Genomic DNA, 6364 nt, shown 5'->3' with positions numbered 1-6364 from the left:
TGCAGGACAGTGGGGAGGAGGAGATCCGCTGTAATGAGTTTGGTCCCGTGGAGCAAAGCTCACAATAATAATGATTGGCATAAAAGAGTCCCAAGATAAGCAATACAACAATTATCACAACGGGAGGTATTTGCTCATAAGAGGATGACTGTGACAGATAAACATAGCCAGCTTCCCCAAACATTCAGGAACATATGATAGTGCTTTTCAAGTATTTTGGAAGTATAAATTACTTTGCAGCTTTGTTCTCCTGAGAGATACCTTCAAAAAGATCTTTTCATTTCAGGACCTGTTTGCAAAGAGGTATTTGAGCCCCAAGATGCAAAACAACAACGTGGCTCCTCTGACAACGCAATGGAAGTATTTAGCGTGCTGGTGATAATGTAGCAGAATGGAATTTAAGAAAGAAAAGTTGTGTGAAGTATCAGAGTTTAGTTTAATATCCATCACATATTACTAGCATGGAAAACTTTGGAAAGATTTCAGCACACTTGCTACTGCTACATTTAGCCAATCATATCAAACACACAGCACCAGGGCTACTAATATATATGGCTGCTAATACACACGAGCTAATATCTTTTTCCCATCTTTTAACGGGAACGATCAAGCCTGTAGTGTGACATCGCTTCAACTCTCAGTGGATATACAAATAAATAAACAACTGAAAAGTAACCATGCTCTCACCTGTCTTAGAAAGGTGAAAGGGTGACCAACCCTTTCTGCATACTGTTTTCACCGTGGCAGTATCCACATAAATCAATGCAAAACAAGCCCCACAGCCATTATAAACCATCTGCAGATTCACTGTCCAAATCTAATACTTGACACTGCTTTTTCCAATGATCTCTCTCTCTCTCAGTGCTGATTTGTGGACATAGAAGGACTTACAGAAAACCAGAAAACCTTAAGATGTGGTAAGAAGGAGTTCCGCGACTTCTGCATCAATCCTGGGACAGTCTGGCTGCTGCCAGTGACTTCAGCTGGGTGAGATTGCACGTTTGCTTTTTATCAAGACATTGCTGTCAGACAAATAAAGCTCATTCCACTGTTAAACTAGTATGTTCTTTATAATCAAGCAAGGTTTTATAAGAGAGAGGAAAAGGCAACTTGATTTATATATCTCTCTGTCCGGGACTCTTCTTGGAGGAAGTCCTACCCTGTACAGTCTAGGGAGCAAGAGACAAGAATAAAACATTTGATTCTGTATCACTGTTTTAGAAGGGCTCCTCGCAGACCTTAGACAATTTTAGCTCAGCGTTCTCATGTGAAAACAGCATTAAAAATCGACACAGGTGGTACCAGCAGGACGTGCTCCTTTGAACAAAACCTCAGTTTCTGCAGTCTGAACCATCCAGACACCAAAGGTATGCGCAACTCCAGTTGTAGGCCATGTCTCAATTGTCCTTCATGGTACCATCTATGTGGTCACAGCAATGACTGGACTAATGGATTCAACAAAGTTATTTTGAATACTTGGGTCAGTTTGATTCTTCCGACGCTAACATAATCTCTGCAGTGCAAGTAGAGACCTGTCAGCAGACGTTTTCAGAAAAGTTAAGAGTGTTGCAAAAGAAATATTAGGATTTCTGTGAGGAAACTATGAATGTGAGTAAGTGGAGGGAAGAGGGAGGCTGATAAGGAAAGCGGCAGAAGAAGGGTTAAAAAGAAAGGCATGTATTATTTGCCACAGAGCACTGTAAGCATGGTTTCACTGAAACAGAAAAGCTAAGTTGCTGTGACAGTGAAGAACGTATCTGGAGACATAAAATACCCAGATAAGGAAAACATGAAAACTGTGAAATTCAAGAACTTTGCCCAAGACTTCTAAAAAAGGTTGAAAAGGTGAAAATAAAAATAAAAATAATGAGGTGAAAGATCCAAACCGGCACTCACTGCTAAAGATTACATAGGAAAAGTAGGTCTAAACCCCATTCATCAATGCCAGCCAAGCAGAGCCACAGAGATGCAACAGGTCTCAGCAGCCACCCTGATAATTAGGTCCCCTGCCCGAACCACACCAGACCCATGCTGTTTAATAGCCTCATTAACAACACAACGCAAACCTGCCTTAGTCAATGGCCCACTGCAGAGAAAGGGCTCTCCCATTAAACTGAGCAAAGAGCTATGCAGTAATAATAAAGTCCTAACGTGTACGCAACTCATCTACACGAATTTTCAATAAATCCGCAAGCTTAGGAGCAATTCAGTGAACGCAGAACTATGAAGATATCAGGCAGCTTGAAGAATAAATCAAAGAGGTAGAATTACAGAACCAAAGGGAGAAGTGTAAACTAATAAATGTAACATTGCCATAACTAGCGCCAGGCCACATGATTTGTATGAACCCCGCAAGGCCTCCAGTCTTGTCCAGAGTCGTCCTGGCCAGTCTGGAGCTTTGGTTTATCTTGTATAGCTGTCTCAGCAGGTAAAACCCAAGCAACTGTTCCCCTGACCTTCTTTAGCTCAACTTCATGAAGCTGTGTGGTGCAATGCCTATTACTACAATACTTTTTGGTATATTTCTGCAACTGAGAGCCTTAATGTGAAACTATTTTGTGTGGAGCAAACTAGCTCCACAAAAAAAATGGAAGGGGAAGTACTTATTTGTGTTGGGAGAGGTATGAAAATAACCCCAAACAAGCCCAAAATGAAACCATCAGCATCAGCATTCTCCTTTCAGCTGAGACGTGAGATGCTGATGGTTTACCATCGTTTCTTCTTCTTGATGAAGACTGAATCCACTAACCAAAGGACCCAGAGGGGCGGTGGGAGGGCCACTATAAGACAGGGGAAGGGGCAGGTGCTGGCAGGAGTATACTAACAGCTTTACTTATGAAAGGGAATTACTTAAAAAAAACCCAGGTAATTTGGACAGCTAGTATCATTTCAACCAGACTAGTAACAACTGGTGCACGGGGACTAAACTGTTCAGACACAGCTTAGAAAATAAACTCTTGGCTCTGCATAGGAGGAATACTCCTGTACCCTACATAAGCTACAGAGTAACAAAAGGAGACAACCCATTACCTGATGAATTAAAAAAAAAATAATCTTATCAGTCTGAAATGGTTATTCCTTTTTAATTTTTTTTAATTCCTTCTGGGGTTACGCGACACAGAGTATTTCACTAAGTGGTGTGATAAGTTTTGGTAGTACCCAGGACCTTACATTTTCCCCCATGATATCTTAACCTGTTCTCACCTCAGTAATTTTTATCTTTGATTTAAGTGTCTTCTCTTCTCCAATGCATTTTCCACACCAGTTTTTGCATTAGTTGCTGTTATTGATTTTGTTCCTAAGTCATGAAACCTCATGATTATCCATAAATCAAAATATTTTAGGAGAACTTTGAAATGGGGCAAAGCAACCTGGATGCAGTTTCAGGGACGCTTCGGTAAGAACTGACAAACAGGCATTCTAAAAATCATGAGAAATTTGCTTACTTGAAAATTACTATTTTTAATATAACACTCTTTGATTCACTTTTTCCTGTTTGTTGAGCTTTTGGAATGCACATCTTCCTATCACAAAGCTTTTTATTGAAAGCATTATGCACAGGACTTAAATGAAAAGCAAGAGAGAGAGACAGGGATTATTTAACCACTGGACTGTGGGAGCAAAGGATTTAAGACAAGCATGAAGTTTAATTCTGCCAAGCCATTTTGTATAACCTTATCATCAACACAAGTTGTTATATGGATGGTCCCCAGAGGCGAGAAGAAGAATTGGAAATGTTTACGTTTTCTTCTGGACGGTAATAGATCTCTGCCTGTCTTTCAGTGGATGCAACCCAGGAAGGCTTTTTGTTTTTCAGACACAGTGGTACCATCAGAAATGTTTTTGTTGCAGCTCAGCTGTTTTGACCAGCCCCAAATGCTAGTTCAGTGCTGGTGCATGCATAGAAAAATGACTGTTTAACATCACTTTCACAAATGGCATTTTGTTTTGAGACATGGCAGAAGACAGCTCAGGATACGAGCTGCCAAGAACAGTCTGCCTAGCGGATTTAAAACCGCTGGAGTGAAACATGATTATTATGCTGTTTATCTCCATATAAATCAAATGCCTTCATTCTCTCATCCACACTTACCAAAATGGCATCTGACTAACAAAACCTGCTGTCCTCCAGTTATGATGACAAACACAAAGGTCTAACTGGGAGGAGAGGTGTGTGGGGAAATGTTAGTTCGACTTGCCAGTATGACACTGCAGTAGAACAGAAGATGGAAAATAAGTCCCATTACCCAATCTTATAAAATCATCTTTTGTTTACACACAGAGCAACAAACCCATGGTGTGAAGGGAAAATGATGTACTTAAAATCAGTACAGGTTTTAGGGAACAGATGCCTTGGTTTCACCTCCAGTTTGGATAAGCTTAATATGATTTAAAAAGTGCTGTTTTCTAAGCCAGAAGAAACAACAGGCACACAGAAATGAGTGTGTCACTATCATAGCCTTCACTGGCCTATACCAAAGAGACTTCTCAGGCTGAAGACACTGATCCCCATTCCTCGCAGTAATGAGCTAAGCAGTGCTGTTCGCATAGTTAGTTGTTGCCTTCTACGCTGGCAGCGAAAAAAAAAGGTGACAGAAACTAACTGGTTGTCGACCTCAAACTTTAGGCAGCTACATTTTTTTTGCATGCTGTCTTTTTTTGTCTTTTTAGGTAAAAGCACAAGAATATGTGTAAGTGTAGGCTTGCACACTGTAGACTGTGAAACGTCCTCCCAAGGGCCATGAGGAAACCTCACCTAAAATTAGATCAGGTAAGATGGTACAGAACGTACTGCAATTACATAGTGCCATTAAAGTTAGGAAGACTTAAACTCTGCAAAAGCATTCTATTCAAAACTAACACTTTTCAACAGAAAGCTATTTGGACTTTTAAAACCTCTTCACTATCCAGAGCCGACAAAGAACGTGTTTTGTGTGTGCCTGTCAGAGAAAAGAAGAAAGGAAAGAAGTCAGAGGCAGAAGGAACTCAAACCTCTGGAAGTAGTAGTTTTCAAAACAGTCATTTTAATTTTCAGCTTGAACATTTTGTAAATTTAAATGGGCAAAAGCCTTTCTAATTAGCAAAAAAAAAAAAAAAACAACCCCAAAAAACCAACCAAAACCCAACAAAAAAATCGTGAAAGACTGAAAAAACCCTAGCTTTCAAAATACAAAATTAAATATACAAGCATATTTCTTCTCTCTCTCCTCTCTTTTCTCCCACTTCCCTCTTGAGGAATTTATGCATGTTCTCTGTGGATCAACAGGGTTTTCCGAGTACATCAAACAGCAATTTTTTTCACTTTTCCCTTAATCTCTTTCGGTTTAAATATTTAGGACTTCACAGGTTCTCAATAATAAGCACAAGCTCAGTAAACCTTTAGTTGGGTTGGTGAATGCGCCTTCTGTCTATATTTAGCATGAATATTTTATGATTCCTATTCACTTTGGTTCTAGCAACCAGAGGGAGGGCTGTTAAAATAAAAACAAATAAACCCTAGGATTGCTTTCTAAAAGGGTAAGTTGTTCTGCAAAGGTACTTTTGACTAATGGAGAGGTTCTTCTGGGTGGTATTTGTAAACCTATTGCCTTGCCTCAAAAGTCAGTGAAAAAGACCACTTCTTTCAGCTGTTGTGCATCATGGCAACCAGAAAAAAACTCACCTTTCCCCAAGCACAGTATATTCCTCCTTGCTATTCCCTAACGAGCAAAATGGAGGGTATATACCTCTGGGACCAGGTTTTAATTCTCTGCTTGTTCTACTCCTGTGATAGTTCTCCTTGGAGAATTTGATTTGTAACTGCCAGTAAGTGAAACGCTTTAACAAAAACAAACAAAGCCAAAACAAAGAAAAGAACTCCACATACCCCGTGCATCCTGGTATTTCTAAATACTCTTTGCACTGATATAAAGAGTTTGTATTTATTCCTATTAACATTGTTCCTGTCTCACTTGATAACACACTTCCTCCCTCTCTTATGGCTTTTCCTCTCCATCTCCCTTCCTCCTATCCCTCCATCCCTTCATGTTTCCTTATTTTCTTTAGACTGAATAAACCAGGCACCAGTCTGCCCCACATCAAGGCAGTCCCCAGATTTCACATGTACAGAAAGAAATGAGCATGTCCTCTGCTTCTTTGAGAGAGGCATGACCTGAGGTGACTGCTCCCTGCCTTGCTGAAACGGGCCAAACCCCAAAACAGTCCCCAGCAGCTGGGGATAGGGTTGTTTCCTTCATTTTTCAGTCCTGCATTTAGCAGTGTCCTGATTTCAGATTTTTTAATCAAGGAGACTGACACAACTGTTACACTCATGTTTTGGAAAACGCTCTCCAATGCTGGAAACCAGAAATCCTTTAGAAGCAGT

Source organism: Charadrius vociferus, unplaced genomic scaffold (assembly GCF_000708025.1).
Source record: "Charadrius vociferus isolate BGI_N301 unplaced genomic scaffold, ASM70802v2 scaffold974, whole genome shotgun sequence".
Classification (NCBI taxonomy): Eukaryota; Metazoa; Chordata; class Aves; order Charadriiformes; family Charadriidae; genus Charadrius; species Charadrius vociferus.
Note: the sequence above shows the minus strand (reverse complement) of the source record.